Source organism: Cervus canadensis, chromosome 3 (genome assembly GCF_019320065.1).
Source record: "Cervus canadensis isolate Bull #8, Minnesota chromosome 3, ASM1932006v1, whole genome shotgun sequence".
Lineage (NCBI taxonomy): Eukaryota > Metazoa > Chordata > Mammalia > Artiodactyla > Cervidae > Cervus > Cervus canadensis.
The window spans coordinates 49,742,710-49,763,889 of NC_057388.1; the positions used below are offsets into that span (position 1 = coordinate 49,742,710).

General features: G+C 35.4%; 1 non-coding gene across 1 annotated transcript; it reads left to right on the top strand.

Annotated features, from left to right (window-relative positions):
- Positions 1 to 15,697: 15,697 nt before the first annotated feature.
- LOC122438969 lies at positions 15,698 to 15,804 on the top strand. Its single transcript, XR_006268714.1, has one exon. It is a non-coding gene; the product is annotated as a U6 spliceosomal RNA (small nuclear RNA).
- Positions 15,805 to 21,180: the final 5,376 nt, after the last annotated feature.

Sequence of the window (21,180 nt, forward strand, 5' to 3'; positions counted from 1 at the left end):
AAAGAAGATATATTAATGGCCAATATTTAGATAGAAAATATGCTCAGTCTCCTGCATACAGTGACTCAGTAAAGAAAAGATAATGTTCCACTAATCACCAGAGAAATACAAATGAAACCACAGTGAGATACCACCTCACACCTGTTAGAATGGCTATTATTAAAAAAAAAACACACACACAAAAGACAAGTGTTTACAAGGATGTGGAAAATTGGAACTTAGTACACAATTGGTGTGAATTAAAAATGTTTCAACACTGTGGAAAACAGTACAGAGATTTCTCAAAAAAATTAAAAATAGAAGAACTACCGTATGATCCTGCATTCCCACTTTGGGGTATATTTCACAAAAGAAGTGAAATCTTGATCTCAGAGTGATATAAGTGCTCCTGTTTGTTGCAGCATTATTCACAGTAGCTAAGATAGGAATCAGCCTAAATACCATCAGTGATTAAGTGGATAAAAAAAAATGTGGTATATACACACCGCTGAATATTATTCATCCTTAAAAAGGAAAGAAAGCCTGCAATATGCCACAGCATGGATTAACCTAAGGACAGTATGCTAAGTGAAATAAGCCAGTCACAGAAGGAAAAATATTACATGATTTTACTTTGTGAGATATTTAGAAGAGTCAATCTCAAAAAAGCAATAAATAAGTAAATAAAATGGTATTTACCAGGATTCTAGAGCTCTGATGTACAGCATTGTGCTATACATAATCTTATGCTATTTTGTACACTTAATAAATCTGAGAGTAGTTCTCATGTTAGGTATTCTTTTCACAATAAAATAAAATTAATAACAAATTAGCCTCCAACTAAATAAATTAGTTTTAAAAAATTAAAACAAACAAACTTTCAAAGCAGTCATGATTATTTAATGTTCAATTCCAGGGCATGGTGGGAATTGTAGTTTTCAGTTATTCATATGTAGTTTGTGGAGCATTATCTAGCCTTGCAAAATTCTACTCACCTGTCAAAAATATCACTTGCCCTAGGCAAATGATTGAATGCAATTCTGCAAGACTGATCTATATAGAGCAGTGGGTGACAACCAGTTGCAATTTATAATTTCTAGGAAATAGTGCTACGAATACAGGTCTGCTCCCTTCTTCCTACAGAAAACGTCCAGGCATGCCCATAAGGTTTTTGGTAATATAGTGAAGCTACCAGCAGGTAAATAATCACCACACACTGAGCATCATTGTAGGTATTAATAGTGGTTGTCAGGGCACTTACAATGTGTGCAAAATAGACCTAGAGAAATTATATACACAGGCTATATACCGTGAATCAGACTCAGAAGTAGATAGTTCTGAATATAAAGATATTTTAGGGAGATTTAAAAAAAAATACTTAGGATGACAGAATTTCATTACTAGATTGTGGATTATCCTTTTATTCTTTTTGAGAACAAGCAGTGATAAATGGAAAAATGCCAGACCAAAGCAAACGCATCTTTAAACGATGAAGTAAAAAGAACAATGATGATCAAAAGCCTTAGTGACCACTAAACAGGTTACAGTTTGTGCCCCCGGAGAGCTGTAATGGGCTTTACTTGTCATTAGGGGGAAGATTAAGTGCCAGTGGTTTGGACTTGGTTAATTATACACTCAAATCCTTTCAGTATACCCCAGAAGCCAGGCTTTTCGCCTTTGAATATCTGTATCGTGACTCTCGGGATTGTTTATTGGTTATTTCTCTTGACAACGTGAACCTGAACATTAGATCCCATTGGCAGCAACTATCTGTCAGGAGCCAAAAAGAGGAAAAAATTAAAAGAAACAAGATTTGCGTATTTAATTTTCATTATAGAAGTGCTTGTAGTTGAAAAAATGTGTACCTGTCAAGTTTTCAACATCTCGCTGGGGATGCAATGCTGTTGTGGTTTTAGAACCTGGCTGACAAACTCACATTTCAGTAGTAAAGACAAATCAAGGGTTTTTCTCCACCCCTCCCCAACTCCTTTTCTAATTCTTTTTTTCTTACCGCTTTGACAGTCATACATAACAATTTGAGACCTAAGTGCCACTTTGATGCACTATTCCATTATTAAGTGGCACAGTTACTATAGAAAAGATGACGGGCCTGTACCCAAGGCATTGTGAATTAAACAGCTTTCTACATAGGAAAGTGAATGGCCCAAAGAATTCTGAAATATTTTTAAAAAATAATTAAAAACTGTTTCGGAAACATCAAAGTATATAATTTAAAATCATCTCAGGTAGTAAATGGTAAATGATGGAAAACAAAATATTTTTAGCAGAATCTTTAAAGTTTAGAGGAAATATTAAATACATTAGCAGAACCCTTAAACCTACAATTACATATTTCAAATATAATTGCATGATGGGTCTTGAGAAGAAAAAAAAAAGAGCAGTGTGAACCTATGGAGACTTTAAGATGGGAAGAAATGAATGTTTATTATGTGACAGTAATCTTACACCATATTAATAGAAGAATGCTCTAAGAGTATTTCTTTATACCTACAAGGTAGAGTTTGCACTAAAGGAATATTGACTTAAAGTACTTTAATTAATTCTTTTGTCAATGTCTCTACAGTAAATCAATGCACCTAGAATTAAACAACAGTTTTTGCCAGAAGGCAGGCTAATCTTTGTAATTTTTAGTTATAATTCATTAATCTGTTGGTTGCAATTAGAAAAAAACAAAGCAGCAAGAATTTGATAATGATGCCAAATAATAGAAGTTTAATATCTCTTCATAGGTTCTTCTTGTAATTCAGGGATTCAGAGAATATTAAAAAAGAAAACCTATACTATTATAAAGCCCTATTGTATTTTAGCCAGCAAAATTAAGTAATTACTTTTTCTAGAAATACATTAAAAATAAAACTTTAGTGCTTATTGCATTCCAGGATATAATGGTTTACAAAATAGTTTTATCATAAGATTATTAAAGGCAAAGGAATTATTTTACAAACACGATCTTGTGATATGTCCTAGGGCAGGGTAGGGGAGCAAACAGCAAGAATCTTAAATTCTATTAATTCATACAGTTCTGAAATATTTGCTATAAGACTTATCTCTATATTTCTGACAACTCAGTCAAAGTGATGGCAATCTGAGGATGTGAATTACAATTTCAGTGCTCAGTACTCCAGATCTGTTTTTTTTTCTTTCTTATTTTTCTGCTAAAGAGACAAAATTGAATTATTCCTTTATCCTCTTTAAGTGGTAATCCCACAAAGCAAGAAAGAATACATCAAGGATAAAGGGGTATTTTATACCTTTTATAGGGTGGTGGTAGAGAGCAATGGCTCTGTGAAACAACAATCAAAAGTAAATATATTGTTTCTGACGTACTTGAGGCTGAGTTGTTTAAGAAAGATAGAAAAAAACCAATTTCATCAGTTTCCCACTTTACACTTCTGAAGTGCTAAAGGAGTTAAAAAAAAAAAAGAGAGAGAGAGAGAAAAGTAATTATGGGAAATAAAATAAGAATTTTCTTAGTTACAATTCCTGGCCCTTTGCTGATTGCAGTAAATTATAAATTATGCAGTCAATGTAGGCCAACAAAAGAAGACATCTTCAAATCTCAGTCAAAGGTAATTACTTAAGTCGGCTGAATGTTCCCTTTTCATAGAGTGTGATCTCTCTCTGACAGCTCACACTGACAGATGACCTTCTCGGCAACGTTCTTATCCTTCGGATCATGAGCAGTGTGCCTCTCTCCCTGAATATCTCTATATATTTGTGACACTAAGCTTTCAAATACAGCTATTGACAAATCAGAACATCAGTCTAAGTGCTGGTCTTCCTATCACTCACAATAAAGTAGCTATCACTTGTGGTGGTGTAGAGCAAGCACATCTCTGAAAAATGAGTTCTCACCAAGTGCTAATTTGACACAGCTCGCTTGCCTTCCCATAATTGCTCTGTCATTGTCAGTTGGCAGTTCGGGCTCATTCCTGGAAGCTGTGCAGTACAATTGGATACAATTACTCCCATTTACCACCACTATTATGCCACTGATGTTGCCCAGTCCGCATATTGACATGCCTCATTAAACCTGGATGCGGGCCATTAATGAACATTGTTAGCATTTCTCTTAAACTTTTTTGCCTCTAATAAACAGTCAGTGTTCCATGAAGGAGCACTGCCATCCTTGTGATATGATATTTATTATCTTATGGGGGAAGGGGACCCTGGAAATGGAAACTATCCAGATGCTGAGAGAGAGATACACAGTTAGATCAGTGGAGAATATCGCTGAGCAGCGGGACCTTTCTCCGCCAGGAGCATCCTAACCATTAACCGAGTGACCTCGTCTATCCAAAAGAAGACAAGTAGGATAAACATGAACATCCCAGAAGTGCCCACAGCACAGCAAGCTTCTCAAGGTTGCATCATTGCCAACATCTCTCTCTAGCCGTCTCCTACCCCCAGGTGGTGCTATGTGCCATGATAAAGATAATTTTGCCCTGGGTATTCAATCCATTATGTCCAGCTAACTTCAACGTGCATTTTTATTCAGAGATAATTATGTGTTGATCAGAGAAGTCAGCGGCTGTCACCCATATAGCAGGCACACCTGCCGTGTGACATAGGTGGTAACGATGGCATGCTCTTGAGCTGTCATGACATGGACAGGGACTTTATTATGTATATGTCATCATTTCTCTTAAGAAAATTATACTTTCCCACGCAATGACAATAATGAACCTTTACAACACTCCGATAAACCTCATTTGCAGTTTTATTCTTGACCTTCATTAAATATATTCTAAATGCATAGAAACACCTATAAATACACAGTGTGCTTTGAGTCCCTATAAACAACTTTGTATGTGTAAGCAAGTATGAGATATCAAATTGAAAATATAGAGCTTTTAATTAAAAACAAAATAAATGAAAAGCAATTTAACCACTTCTGCATTCTTAACTTTTCCACTAGTAAAGTAAGAAAATAAATCTGCAGTTGGAGCTATTTGTTGAACTATTATATGATTACTACTAAAATGGACTTTACTGGATTATCTATAGTATCAAGCTTTCATGTATATTGTATCATTAAATTTACATAATAAAACTAAAGTGAAAATCTTCTGTAGATGATGTTGATTTCTAAAACTTTATGCATATAATATTTAAATAAAAATTTTGTATAAGTCAATTGCTATGTAATAACCAATTGTGATTCTTTGGCAGGGAGCAAACAGAGTCAACTTTTCAATTTTAGTTGCAAACTTTGTTCATAACTATATTATCAAAGTGTATATTTTAAACAGATGTCGTGAAATTGGCCTGAACTAAATTTTGGATCAAGTAATCCATTACATTAAAAACCTATAAAGGAACGGTTAAGAGAGAATTTTTAAAATTCTCTTTTAAAAATTTGTCTTTTAACTCCAAAATTCATCACCCTTACAGACCTGAAGAGTTTGGGAGGTCATGGCATAGAGCATCCATGATCTTGGGTAATTTAGGGTCCTTAACGTTAACATTGGGCTTCCCTGGGTGACACAGTGGTAAGGAATGCACAGGTCAGTGTAGGAGACATGGGTTCCATCTATAGGTTGGGAGGATCCCCTGGAGAAGGAAATGGCAACCTATTCTAGTATTCTTGCCTGGAAAATCCCATGGAGAGAGGAGCCTAGTGTGCTACAGTCCATCAGTATTTGTGGTCACAAAAGAACTGGGCACAGCTTAGTGACTAAACAACGACAACAACAAAAACACTTGGCCTAAGATCACCTCTGTGTTTATTTCTTGTGGATTCTTTTAATAGAAACAGAGATTTTCCCTCCTCTCCTATTAGCTGGGAAACATAATCTGTAGTAATTTCTAGGATATGCTTAGCCCTTTCCCTCTCTCCCCTAGCCTGACTAAAACAGAAGTTTATTTATTGAACAGTTATTATTAATATTTCTAAGACATTATAACAAGCCTTCTTTGTGTTATTTCATTTAATCCTCAATCAAATCTGTGAATTAGGTACAGTTGTTATCCTCATTTTTGAGAGTATAGTGAGGAACAGAGATGTTAAATAACTCCTAGAGTCAGCAGAGCTCTCAACAGTGGCAGGATTTATACTCAGGGAAGAGGTCTCCAGAGACAATTTTCTTAACCGCTGCCTCTCAATGAAAGTGAAAGTAGCTCAGTTGTGTCTGACTCTTTGTGACCCCATGTGATCCCAGTCGGTGGAATTCTCCAGGCCAGAATACTGGAGTGGGTAGCCTTTCCCTTCTCCAGGGAATCTTCCCAACCAGGGATTGAACCCAGGTCTTCAGCATTGTGGGCAGATTCTTTACCAGCTGAATCACAAGGGAAGCCCAAGAATACTGGAGTGGGTAGCTTATCCCTTCTCTAGTGGATCTTCCCAACCCAGGATTCAAACTGGGGTCTCCTTCATTGCAGGGGGATTCTTTAGCAGCTGAGTTATCAGGGAAGCCCAACCTATATTTCTGTCTTTAAAATGGCAAGCTAGTTTGATTCATTTATTTCCTTAGAATTAATTTTGAAGTTCACTATTTTGCATAAGGTTGCAAATAAAGACAAACTGTTTTCGTACAGTGAAAGAAAGCATTGTGGAAAGTATAGCTTAGATTATGTTCTATAACTTTAATATTAGAATAACTTCTAGTATTACTCTATATTTTGGTACATAAACATACAAGGTAAAAAGTTTTTTATTTGAATATATTCCATTTTAGAAATGGAAATATATGTGCTTTGTCTCTCTTTTTAAAATATGTCTAATTTCTTCTGGTCTAGTAATATTTGGTTTGTTATTTGTAAAAAGGTGTTATATTTTCATATGATACAGTTCACTTTTTTAGTCCAATGTCTAATTTAACCTTAAAGCCATTTTGCATTTTGGTTTCTGCTGAGTTTCTTTTTTTTCCCAAACATTTCAATAGTGGTGACTTTTATTGTGTTGTGGACACCTATCTATGTATTGCATGGAGCAGGGCTAAGATCTCCAACTCATGTAACTTGGTAGTTTGATAATGGGAATAGTTGCTTGTAAAACTCATAAACTCTGTTTTTTTTTTTTTTTCCCACATTTGATAATTTCTTTGTGGGTCAGCAAAAGCCAATAAATAATTTTATACTTGAGTGAAAAAAGAAATGTTTAAGAATTTCCTTGGGTAGATTTTGTTTTCTGACAAGGGGAGGTTATGCAACTTTAGCCCTCAGTATGGAATTGTCAGCATAAACCTTGAAGTATTTTGGAAATTCTTTTACTTGTTAATCACTTAAATAACTATTAAGCTTAAAATTTTCTGCTTTTCCTCTGTTCCCTGGTGTTACAGCAGTGTGGGGATAGAAAGAGAGGCATGAGATGTGACTAGCTAGGTAAACACAGGCTAGTGCTACATTTTTATAAAGGGGAAGGATTATATTGCCTACTTTGTTCTTTTCCTTTGTCTGTATATTACAAAAGTGAGAGATAAAATCTGGTTGGCAACCAGAGTAGTTTTTGATGTGAGGGTAGATGCAACTGTAGCAGAAGTGATGGTCAGGTCTGCAAATCCAGAAAAAAACATAATCAGCTGAGTCAATGATAGACTCACAAATGGACTAGGAGTTTTATGGTGTCATGTCTTACATAGGTCTTTAAATCCTTTTAAGTTTATTTTTGTGTGTGGTATGGGGGAATGTTCTAATTTCATTGTGTAGCATGTAGCTTGTCCAGTGTTCCCAGCACCACTTGTTGAAGAGAATGTCTTTTCTCCACAATGTATTTTTGCCTCCTTTGTCATAGATTAATTGACCATAGGTATGTCTGGGCTTAATTTAGTTTAGTTTAGTTCTGGACTCTCTATTCTGTTCCATTGATCAATGTGTCTGTTTTGGGACCAATACCATGATGTTTTGATTACTGTAGCTTTGTAATATAGTTTGAAATCTGGATGGGTTATATCTCTAGCTTTTTTCTCAGGGCATGGGCAGTTTTGCATGGGCAGTTTGGAGTCTTTTGTGGTTCTGTGTAAACATAAAATTCCTAGAAGAGAATATAGGTGAAGTATTCTTAGATATAAATCATAGGAATATTTTCTTAGATCAGTCTCCCAAGGCAAAATAAATAAAACAAAAGTAAACAAATGGGACCTAATTAAATTTTAAAACTTTTGCACAGCAAATGAAAACCATCAGCAAAATGAAAAAATAACCTATAGAATGGGAGAAAATTTTTACAAATGAGGCAACTGACAAGGGATTAATATTGAGAATATACAAAAAGCTCATATAACTTGATATCAAAAAATAAATAATCCAATCAAAAAATAGGCAGAAGACTTGAATAGACATTTTTCTAAAAAAGACATACAGATGGCTAATAGGCACATGTAAAGATGCTCAAGATAAACTAATTATTAGACAAATGCAATCAGAACTACCGTCTCACACTGGTCAGGATGACAGTTATCAAAAAGTCTACAAACAATAAATGCTGGAGAGGGTGTGAAGAAAAGGGAATCCTCCTATACTGTTGATGGGAGTGTAAATGGCTACAGCCACTATGAAAGACAGTTTGGAGTTTCCTTAAAAATTTTAAAATAGAACTACCATATGATCCAGCAGTTCTACTCTGGGTGTTTATCTGGAAAAAATGAAAACAATAGTTCAAAAAAACATTAAGATTACAAATGAACCTATACACAAAACAGACTCACAGACAAGAAAATACAAATTTATGATTACCAAAGGGGAGAGAGAGAGAAGGTAGGGGGAAATTAGGAGTATAGATTTAACAGACATGGACCACTATACACAAAGTACATAAGCAACAGGATTTACTGTATAGCACAGGTAATTATAGTGCTTTCCTGGTGGCTCGGTACTAAAGAGTCCGCCTGCCCATGCAGGAGATATTGGTTTGATCTCTGAGTTGGGGAAGATCCCCTGGAGAAGAAAATGGCAACCCACTCTAGTGTTCTTGCCTGGGAAATCTCATGAACAGAAGAGCCTGGTGGGCTATAGTTCATGGGGTTGCAAAAGAGTTGGACAAAACTTAGTGACTAAACAACAATAGCAAACAACAACAAAAGGGAGTTGTACCCAATATCTTATAATAACTTATAATGGAATACAATCTGCAAAAATCTGAATCACTATTCTGTATACCTTAATGAACACGATATTGTAAATCAATTATACTTAAAATTTTAAAAAATATACAGAGGGGAAAAAAAAACAAAAACCAAAAACAAATGACCTAGTTGTTTGGCTTAGCTTGCTGCAAGCTGAAGTACTCAGATCAAAACAGTTAGAAAGAGGTGTATCTTATATTCACGCTATTCTTTTTGGAGAAATTGTTTCTCTCCTCTCCTTCAGTGAGGTATTTTAATGATCATATTCATTAATTCAAAATATGTTTTACTGAATGCTTGTAAGTACCAGGCAATGTTCTAGGATGGGAGATACATCAGTAAACAAGAGACTAAATAAAAAATCCTGTCTATAGTGTTGACCAAAAAATAATGCAGAAGGCTGTAAGTAAGAAAAGAGTTTATTTGGAGTTTTAAGAATGAGAATTCATAAGACAGATTAGTTCTTCCCCAGTAAGAGTGTTCTGGGGAGGACAAGGAGTCAGGGGTTCAAATAGGCAAAAGCTGTGAGACTGTACTCTGACACAAGAAAAGAAATATTTGTCTTAAGGGATGGTTATCATGTTATTTTAGATTAAAGTTTCCATGAGTATGTTGCATTTCTGGCAGATGTTATGGATGCTTTTGTTAGAACAAGAAGTAGTAAAAACGTCAGATCCCGTCCAGACTGAGATGCATAAGTTACACTTCATCTTTGGCCTCCCAGTTCTGTTTTTGAGGACTCTCATAGTAATACTGACTCCATTTTGATTTTCCTTTCACATCAGAAAATATACCAACTTGTAGGAACAGGCTGTTCTTATAAATGAGTCATTGGCTTTCCGTCACCCTTTAAGAAGTGCTAATACCATGCCCCTCTTATCTCAAACAACTGGAGGCCATCATGCCTGCAACAGGCAACACAGATTCTTATTTGCGTTCTAGACGCTGGAATGTCAATACTATGAATGAATCCAGGAAGTTTTGTTCTTTCTGAAAGTACTTTGTTGGAGAAGGACTGCATTGTCAATCTGTTCAGTGTGTTACTGTGGTGCCCAAGTCCCTAAACAATACTCACAGATTGGCAATGGTTTATGAATTTATATTTTCCTTCAGAGGTTAATTTAGCTGGCAGAGTTAAAGACATTTGAGACTAATTTTGCATAATTTTTGTTTTCTTATTGCGTATTGAGCAGAAAGTTTCAGTGAAGCGGAGTAAAAATGTTAACAAACATATTACATCTGTTGTTTTTTCATTATTCCTTTGTATTAATATACATGAAAAAAGCAATTCAGTCCTAATGTACAAATTGACTTAGAATTTAGTTATTTATTTGCTTTCCTCACTTTATATGGTTAATAATTTTTAGAGACTAGCTGTCCTAGGACATCTAAGTTGTAATTATTAACTAACATAATAACATATTTTATTTATTTAATACATGTATACTTTTTAAATGGGCTTCCCAGGTAGCACTAGTGGTAACGAACCCACCTGCCAATGCAGAAGAAAAGACCTGAATTCGATACCTGGGTAGGGGAGATCCCCTGGAGGAGGGCATGGAAAGCTACTCCAGTATTCTTGCCTGGAGACTGCCAAGGAGAGAGGAGCCTGGCGGGCTACAGTCCATGGGGTCACAAAGAATCACACAAGACTAAAGCAACTTAGCACCCCCACACACATACTTTTGAAACCCACTCTGACCCATCATTTATATGAGCCCTTGTTGCGTTATTATTTCATCTGTTGTTTTTCAAGTTTCCACACATGATGCTGCCAAATTTATACTTCTTATAATGTTTAAACTTTTGATTCAATAAATAAGAATTCAAAAACATTAAAAATAACTGATTAAGGGTATAAAAAATTCTTTTGAATGCAATTATATATTGTATTGCGGTCCAAATAAATGTCTAATGTGGTTCAATACAGAGAAATTAAGTATTTTATGTCACTACATGCCAGTCATATATTGTGTTAAATTTATAAATTAACTAGATGACCTTGAGATAAAAACTAGGTGTTTATTTATTAATTGGAGTGATTACATAACAATAATAATTGGTCTCTACATATATATAAAAATTGGTAGTAATGATAGGAGGTAATAATACAAAAACAACAGATCCATATGTATGTAGATGCTTTATAATCCGTACAATTTTTTCAATTCTGTTCTTATAGAACGCTTTGTGATTGTTAAGACTAGAGTCTTCACACAAACTTGTTTCTGAGGAAATGGAACATTTTGCAACCTAGCTCTACCCAGGAATGAAGACAGTATCAAAGAGCCATTTATACAAACTTAGCACATCTTGGCATCCATTAGACCATCCCCCTTTCTAACAAAAAGCTAGAAGGGGGAATTTTTGTCACTCTGTAGAATTTATTTCTGCTCAATTATTGTAAATTATGAATAATTCTTTTTATGGAATGGGTTAAACACTTTTTTTTCTCTACCAAGAGTTTCAGGCATTATTAAAGAGAAGTATCTGAATCAAAAGGATCAAAATGATATTACCATAAAAATTATAATGCCAAGAAAAAATGGTGTACAATGCCCCCCTCACAAAATGACACTTTCCTGATTTGGCATATTTTTCATAAACAAATGAAAAGAATAGCCAAGATCTGTATTGCAAAAAAAAATGTTGGATATTAAAGTTTGAATCAATACTTGAAAATGGTAGTTGAAAAAAAGTATGCGTTTCTAAACTGAAAAGTTTTTTTGATCCCTAATTTTCATCATTTTAAATTTTGGAAAATTGAGAACCAGCAAATTAGAATTAATAGTGAATAAATTGTATGCATAACTAAAATATAAAAGCAGGAAAAATCATCTTGAAAGAAGAATGAGGGCAAGTGTTAGAATAGTGAAGATAAAGGCACTACAGCAAGTAAGTTGTGAAAACATGGTTGCACCCTCTCTTCCAAATTCTTGTAGCCCCTGTTTAAAAGATTCTTTCACAATTTTATTTTCAGATCTTTTCCATCAATTTCCTTCTTATTTGATATCTGATTAACAAAATGTGGGAAGATAAATGCCTCTACATGTATCCTTTAGCAGAAGGCTGAAAAATTATGGATGTAAAATATAGGATACAGATGGTCCCCAACTTAACTATGGTTCGATTTGGGATTTTTTAACTTGATGATGGTGTGAAAGCAATACAAAATCAGTAGAAACAGTTCTTCAAATTTTGAATTTGGATCTTTTCTCAGGCTGCTGATATGTGATATGATTCATGATACCCAAGCTTTATTATAAAATCGGCCTTAGAAGACTTTGCTGAGCTGTAGGCTAAGGTACTCATTCTAAGCATGTTAAAGGTAGGCTAAGCTAAGCCATGATGTATGGTAGGTTAGTTATATTAAACACACTTGAAAATTAGCAATATTTATGAATTAAAATGGATTTATTGGGATGAAATCTCATTGTAAGTCAAGGAAGATCTGTATACTTTTAAAGGAAGACTCAGGAATTCTGTTGTTTGTGGTTAGTTCATATCACATTTGTACCACTGAATCTCATGATTTTTCCAAAACTAATAGCTGATTACATAGACTGTCAATAAGTAAAAATATCTAAAGTGAACGTAGTGAATAAATATAAATATCCCAAATTATGTTTGTTCATTTCTTTTTGTATATTAAGTAACAATATTTGTTACAACGCCTTAATATTTATGCCAAGGTGCAAGACACATGACTGAGGAGTTTACATAATATTCATTATACATTGTTTCTTATACTATGAGAAACCTGTGCAAAATTGAAATTCAAATATTTCCATATATATATCCATTCATAAAATTAAAATACTCTCAGTATCAGTCACTTTACATTCCCAGTGAAAGCTTATAAGTCCTACTACTTAAGATAAAATTTGACAAAAAGATTTAAGTCTACCTAAAGCATGAATGCTGTTGTTTTCAGCAAGGTGTAAGTGGCTGCGAGCCAGCTATAGCAGTTCGTGCCAGAAAATCTGTACACCGGAGCCTTATAGAGAATGATTAGTTAACATCATTTTAATGATGAATTAATGAGCAGTAAAAGCATTCTAAATCCAATATGTACAAAACCTTCTATTTGAAGACGCAGGACCAGGGAGAACAGATCCATGACCTTTGTGATACTGGCAAAGGCTGGGTTCACCACAGTTAACGCCCAATCCGTCTTTCAAGGTTAACTACACATGCCATGCTGGGAAATGAAACAATTACTAACGAATTTTATAGGATATTCTGTCAAATTTAAAAGGCAATCAGAAGTCTAAATGAAAATTATGCCTGAGGAAAGCATATAAAAGGAAAGAAACTAGGAAGGTGTGTGTAGGTACACCTGTGTATGTGCGTATTGCCTGTAAAAGACACCTTCAGAAAAAGGCAACATAAACTTTTCAAGTACACAGATGAAAATCCTTATACTGAATGAAGGGAATACCCAGCTTATGGGAATGGAAGTGTATTCAGGAAGGACAGCATCTAATCATCTGGGCAATTCTAGCACAGCAAGGGTAGATGATTCATTATTCTGTAATTAACTTTTAATTAACTTTACTCTGCTTTACTTATTTTAGAAAATTAAATAAACTTCATTTTATTGCTCATGCTAAACCAATGAACAGAAGCAAGAGTTCTGCTCTAATTAAAATAAGCAGTTGAGCAAAATTGTGTGTAAAGCATAATGAAGAACTGTTTCTGTCCAATTGATGTATTTCTTATATTCTGAAACACTTTGGTAGGTTTTTCAAGAATTCTGTTAGGCACTGAAATGTGATTTAAGAAGTAATATTACAGGCCAGTTTTCAGTATGGGATACATAATTAATTCAAACTTATTAAGTAACATTTTGAATTTGATGATTGAGAGAGAGGAGAGGAGAAGGAAGAAGGGAGGGAAAGAGAAATAATTTGAAATTATGCTTCTTTCATCAGTCATCACAGCTGTATATATGTTTATTGTAGAATACATATGGGGCTTCCCTGGTGGCTCAGATATTAAAGAATCTGCTGCAATGCAGGAGACCTGGATTTGATCCCTGGGGCAGGAAGATCCCCTGGAGAAAGAAATGGCAACCCACTCCAGTATTCTTGCCTGGGAAATCCCATGGACAGAGGAACCTCGAAGGCTACAGTCCGTGGGGTCACAAAAAGTCAGACATGACTGAGCAACTAACACTTTCACTTCATTTTCAGTATACATATATAAATAGGTACCCTGGAGCCAAAAGGAGAAGTCATTGAGTTAATAAAGTAAGATTACATATTTTTCATCCTTTTTTCGATTTTAGTTTTTATTCATTTTTAAACTTTTGTTACATGTTTTGGTGTTAATCCTGAGACAGTAAAATTCAGTAATCAAGTGATATTCTAGTAGTTCTAATTATGTCCTACAAGAGAATATTTGACAAAAGAATAAATGACATTTAATTTGGGGAACTTGTACTATAATATTCTAAAAGTCAAATGAATGAGTATTTGAATACCAAAGTCATTAAGATATTTTCTATTTTGTTTATAACTCCTAAAGTTATAAAAACATCTACATAACTCAACGTATCATTTATTAAAATCCTTTATTTCACCTGTCAAGAACTTTTGGGTTCATTGATGACAGTCTGTTGCATCTCCATTCTACAGTAGTAACCCAATGACCATTCCATTTCTGATTTCAAATTCTAAATTTTGTAGTTTGGAATTTCTGAAATCTTCTGATTGTTACCTCTGATTTCTGCCTTCTCTAATTTTTAATTTATTCTGTACCTATTTTTTCCTTATCATGTGGAATTATTAAATATCTTGTGTTCTTTACAGTATGAGGATTCCTTAAAAAACTAGGAATAAAGCTACTATATGACTCAGCAATCCCACTACTGGATATGTACCCTAAGGAAACCAGAACTGAAAAAGACCCAGTACCCCAGCGTTCATTGCGGCGCTGTTTACAATAGTTTGGACCTGTAAGTAACCAAGATGTCCATCAACAGATGAGTGGATACAGAGGTTGGGTACATATACACAAGGAAATATTATTCAGCTATAAAAAGGAATGCATTTGAGCCAGTTCTAATGAGGTGGGTGAACCTAGAGCCTATTTTACAGAGTGAAGTGAGTCAGAAAGAGAACAACAAATATCATCTATTAACACATACATATGGAGCCTAGAAAGCCAGCACTGAAGTCCTACTTACAGGGCAGCAAAAGAGGCATAGACATTTTAGACACAGTCGGGGATGGAGAAGGTGGCACCATTCGGGAGAATGGCATTGAAACACATATATTACCACATGTAAGATAGATAGCCAGTGGGAGTTTGGTGTATGAAGCAGGGAACCCAAAGCCAGTGCTCTGTGACAACCTGGAGAGGTGGGATGGGGAGGGCTCAGGGAGGGGGGTTTAGGAGGGAGGGGACGTATGTATACCTAATGCCGATTCATGTTGATGTACGGCATAAACCATCACACTATTGTGAAATAATTATCCTCTAATTAAGAAAAAAATTCTGTGTTCTCTAAGGGCGTCGTCTCTTTCTGGTTACACTACTTATCTACCCAGCCTTTAAATATAATCAGCCTTGTCAACAGCATCAGTACCAGCATCCTAGAGATTCCTTGCCCTATTAAAAACTCCTAGGTAGTGCTCGCTTCGGCAGCACATATACTAAAATTGCAACGATACAGCGAAGATTAGCATGGCCCCTGCGCAAGGATGACATGCAAATTCGTGAAGCGTTCCATATTTTTAAGACCCAGAGGGATGGGGTGGGGAGGGAAGAGGGAGGGGGGATCGGGATGGGGAATACGTGTAAATCCATGGCTGATTCATGTCAATGTATGGCAAAAACCACTACAATATTGTCAAGTAATTAGCCTCCAATTAATAAAAATAAATGAAAAAAAAAAAAAAAAAACTCCTAGGTAACCTATCTTTTCCCGTGAGAGATCCCTGGTTTTTCGATCTGCAAAGCATTGAACATTGCAAAGTAATATGTATAGGAGACTGGGGAAGTGAAAATGAACCAGGCCAACCAAACAGCTTGATTGGGTCAGAATCATCTTTAGCTAGAACTTTCTCATACTCTTAAACTTGCTTAGTTCAGCTCTTGATACATAGAAGATGATTAATTTTAATTTTCTTTTTTGTCTGAAAGTCGGTGAATTAATAAATTTGGTCCACAGCAAATTCCTTTCATCTAATTACAGCTAAACACTTCCTTATTCTCAATATTCCCTTTATTAATCTTTGACCACATCGAAGGGGGCAGCAAACTCTTGATTCTCTTGAAAGCATCTCTCTTAAAACTAAAAAACTTTGGAGCTTTAGATAAGGCAATAGGAAGTCCACTCATAAGAGGAAAAGAATCAAGGAAGCAGGTAAACTCTGATGTTTGAACAATGAAAACAAACAAACAAACAAATGCTTGAAATTCTGAAAGCAACAAACAATGGATTTTTCATTATTTAATTAGAGAATTAATGTTTATTTCTTTTTAAGAAAAGGATATATGTAATTATTATTGGGTTGTCCTTTATCTAAGGTAGAAAAATGTTACATATAGAAAAATATATTTGTTTTCAGTGATCTTTTTATTATTTAATTACTGTTATTATTATTAACATTTTATTTAGGAGAGGTTCTGAACCTATGTAATTAAAGCAATTATAAACAGTATTCACTGTGTAGATCTTTCTCTGTGAGTAAAAAATCTAAGTAAGTCTATGATTATAAACTCCAGCTACCAGCATTTAACTTCATTGCTCTTTATCAAATTGAAGAACATATTCAAGAGCTGGAATTTGGGGTATCAGAGCCAAGAGCTGGAAATTTTGGGTGACAGTAATTGGTCATAACGTAGACTAAAATTTTCATTTGTTTAAGTTGCTTTCAAGATTTGGTATATTTCTTAGGATGAAACTTAGGGAACCTTATTTAGCAGAAAGATCAGCAGCTTTCTGATCACAAACAAGTTCACACATCCCAAATAAGTTCATTTTCTGACCCTGTGAGCATCACTGTTTTCCATTCTTCCTTTCATGATTTCTGATTTATTCTCTGTACTCATAGGTACAACATCTTCAGGCCTTTTCTAAACTTTATGCATTGTCCTTGATTTTTTTTTTCTAATGCCCAGTCTCCTACTATTGCAAAGTATTTCTTGATATAAGGCTGAAACATTTTCCTTTTTAGTTTCAGATCAGTGCTCCTTGTCTTTCCATCTTATGATGCTTTGAATTATCACAATCTTTCATTTATACAGAGAGTACTTGTAAGGTATTTATAGACTGTGATCAAATCCTCTTCAATTTTCTCCTCTCTTGACTGTATAAATGTCTACGATCCTATATCTCATCCAACACACTACTTGTATCATCTTTTGCCCTTTTTTTTATTATTAATTTTTCATTAACCCTCTCAGTTCTAGCATACCTTTTCCATTGGCAGGATAAATAGACATGCAGTAACTCATTTATTTTTATCAAAGATTAAGTAGAGTTTAAAGGAGATCAGTCCTGAGTGTTCACTGGAAGGACTGATGTTGAAGCTGAAGCTCCAATTTCTTTGGTCACTTGATGCAAAGAGCTGACTCATTTGAAGAGACCCTGATGCTGGGAAAGATTGAAGACAGGAGGAGAAGGGGACAACAGAGGATGAGATGGTTGGATGACATCACCGACTCAATGGACAAGAGTTTGGGTAGCCTCTGGCAGTTAGTGATGGACAGGGAGGCCTGGCATGCTGCTGTTCATGGAGTCGCAAAGAGTCGGACACGACTGAGTGACTGAACTGAACTAATACTTGAAAAGAAGGTATTGTCAATGTGTCAAGTTATAGAGACTCATTATATAGACTGTAGTTTGTTGTTGTTGTTCAGTTGCTGAGTCCTGTCTGACTCTTTGCAACCCCATGGACTGCAGCACGCCAGGCCTCCCTGTCCTTCACTATCTTCTGGAGTTTCCCCAAGTTCATGTCCTTTGAAGTGGTGATGCCATCCTACCAGAGTGTAGTTACTCTGCAATTATTATATATTCAGTTGTTTCTGGATTATGGTGTTTATGGTTGCTCCTTCAACTTCTAAATATTACTTCACTGGAAGAGCCTCAACTCTCTGAGTCACTAGAAATATCTATGTTGACTCTAGAATGAGTGTTATGTTCTTAATAGTTCATTGATTATATCTGTAGAAACTTGGTTTTGAACTTATATTAATTCATTATAAATTTAGCTAATTTCAAATGTGATTTTTATATCTGGAGTCTCTATCTTGGTACATTTTATACTAGGTTTTCTAAGTACATGACAAAGCTGATTAGTTCTGCTTTTTCTATGCTAGTATGGGTGTATATATACTTAAATATATTTTATGAAAGTAGCTGTAAGTGTTTACTATAAATTCATATTCATAAAAACATGTTATAGTGTTCTACTGAACTTTTAAGTGCATTTGCTAGTAGAGATCTTGAACAGTTAAGTAGGAATATTTATTTAGCTCACTGATAAAAATGAACTCAAATACAGTGATTAAAAATTACATAAAGGCCCCTGACTGAAGAATTGTGAAAAAGAATAATAATTAGGGAAACCGGGTATATGTGTGCATGTGTGTGTGTGTGCGTGTGTGTGTGTGTGTGTGTGTGTTGGGGTGGGAAGATTGCACGTGTTTGTAATTTGTGGGGAGTGATTAGTCCTCAGAAGTCCACAGAGGATTTCCTGAAGGAATTTACCACAACGAGGTGATTCACTTAAGGGAACCTAATTATATGTATGTATGTAAGTACAAAATATTCATTCATTCATTCAGTTTCTGATGAAGTTTGGGAAATAAGTGAAAGGATAGAATATAAAGAGGTGGTATTTAACTTGAAATTTTTATAAAAACCCAGTTCATTTTCTTACCTACTCTGGAGGTAGGAGCAAATATTTTTTTGACATGGCCCTAAAGTTCTCTGTGACAAAATAAATATATAAGCTAAAGTGGAAGACAGCCCAGACCAGTTTCCCAGGAGTCAGTGTCACTTAAGGTTAAAGAATAATGTATAAAGGAAAAAAATGCTAGAAATGCTTTTTCATGCAAAAAGATTTTTTTTCCATATTTGTTTTTCCTGAACCAAAGGAGTCAGCTTTGTAATTACTGCTATAGGCAATTGCAATTCTAAGGCAAAAGGATCCATTCCAACAACTTATTTTCTCTCTCACTGCCCCTGTCATGAAATACCAAATGTGTGCACTCCCCTCCAGTCTTATACATTATTGTCTGTTTTATCCTAATGTAACTCTCCTCGCAGAACCAGTGCACAAATTCCCATTCTTTTCCCTATGGGATTAGAAATTCCCTCAGTGGGCATCATCTGAGAAATTTTCTCAACTGTTAGTTGTAGGGCCTTTTTCTCAGTGTCTCTTCTGAACCCGAATAATATCTTCTTATTCACTATGTTTATGCTTGGATCCAGATATATTTTCCCATTGCTTTGCCAGCTTGCAGGTCTTTTAGAAACTGCAACTTGGGTTCACAAACTTGGGTACATAATATCAGGGCAAAATACCTACTGTCCTTTGCAGTGGGCATATGCCTTCATATATGCATCACATATCACATAGAGTAAGTGAAACACCTGGATTGAGCGGTAGTACTCAGCCTGGCTGGATAGCATCACTGATGCAATGGACATGAACTTGGGTAGGCTTCAGGAGATGGTGAGGGACAGGGAGGCCTGGCATGCTGCAGTCCATGGGGTTGCAATGAGTCGGACATGACTGCAACTGAACAACAACAAAAAGTGAAGCTGGAGAGAAATGGATGATTCTAGAGATACAGGAGATGAAGTTGACAAATCTAGAAGATTTTTTGGATATAGATGTGGAGATAGGAGGAGTCAAGGCTTACTTCCATGTTTCTGGCTTGCACAACTGAAAAGAGGAAGATGCCATACATAGGGATGGAAGAGGTGGACTATGATGTGTGGGTTCCTTTACACTTGTTCTGCCTAAAGTTTCTGAGATATAAAGAGGTAGAGATATCAGTAGATAGAGGGTTATATTGATCTATAGCTCAGAGAAGAAGCCTAGACTAGAGATATATAAATTGTGTTACAGTAGATGAAAACTGAGGCCAGAGTAACATATCTGGATACCTTTGAAAAGCTTGGGTGAGCAGAGAATAGTCTAGGATATAGCTTTGATAAATCCCAACATTTAAATTTTGAACAATGAGTTGAAGGAGAAGTTTTACTTTGTTATAAGTAAAACAACAAATTTTGATGTCACAGAACCTGTCACACAGAGTAAAGTAAGTCAGAAAGAGAAAAAATATATATATATATTAGTGCATATATGTGGGATCTGGAAAAATGGTACTGAATGAACCTATTTCTAGGGCAGGAATGGAGACACAGATGTGGAGACTGGACATGGGGACACAGAGGGGGAGAGGAGGGTAGGACGAATTGGGGTATTAGGGCTGATGTGTGTACACCACCATGTGTAAAAATAGATAGCTAGTGGGAAGCTGCCATATAGCACAGCGAGCTCAGCTTGCTGCTCTTTGCTGACCACGATGTGTAGGATGGGGGTTTGGGGAGGTGGGAGGGAGGCTGGAGAGGGTGGGGGTATATGTATACATGCAGCTGATTCATTTCATTGGGCAGCAGAAACTAACACAACATTGTAAAGTAGTTATACTCCAATAAAAAGAAAGAAATTGAGAGGACAAAAACTTAACAGAAAGTCATTGATGACTAAGCCAAAGTTAGTTTTCAAAACAGTTTTGGGGGAAACCAGACTGTAGTGTTTTAAGGAAGGTTTGGATAGGAAAGATAACAGAGAGAGTGAGGGTAGATGAGACACTCACAGTTTTTGACTGTGAAGGAGAGAATAAAGGACAGCAACCAGGGTAAGAAGTGGGGTTGAATTATTCGTTTCAGAATGGACAAAATTAGGCTATACTGATAGGGGAAATCGTAGATAGAAAGTTAAGTGATAATTGGCTATCATTGCTTTTGTCTTTACACAAACTACTCTTCCCAATTTAGAGTCGTATATACTAAAACAAAATGACACTGAATTTTGGAGGCTTGAGTTATAGAATCTGGGAAGCAGGATTACCAATAGATAGTTCACTGAAG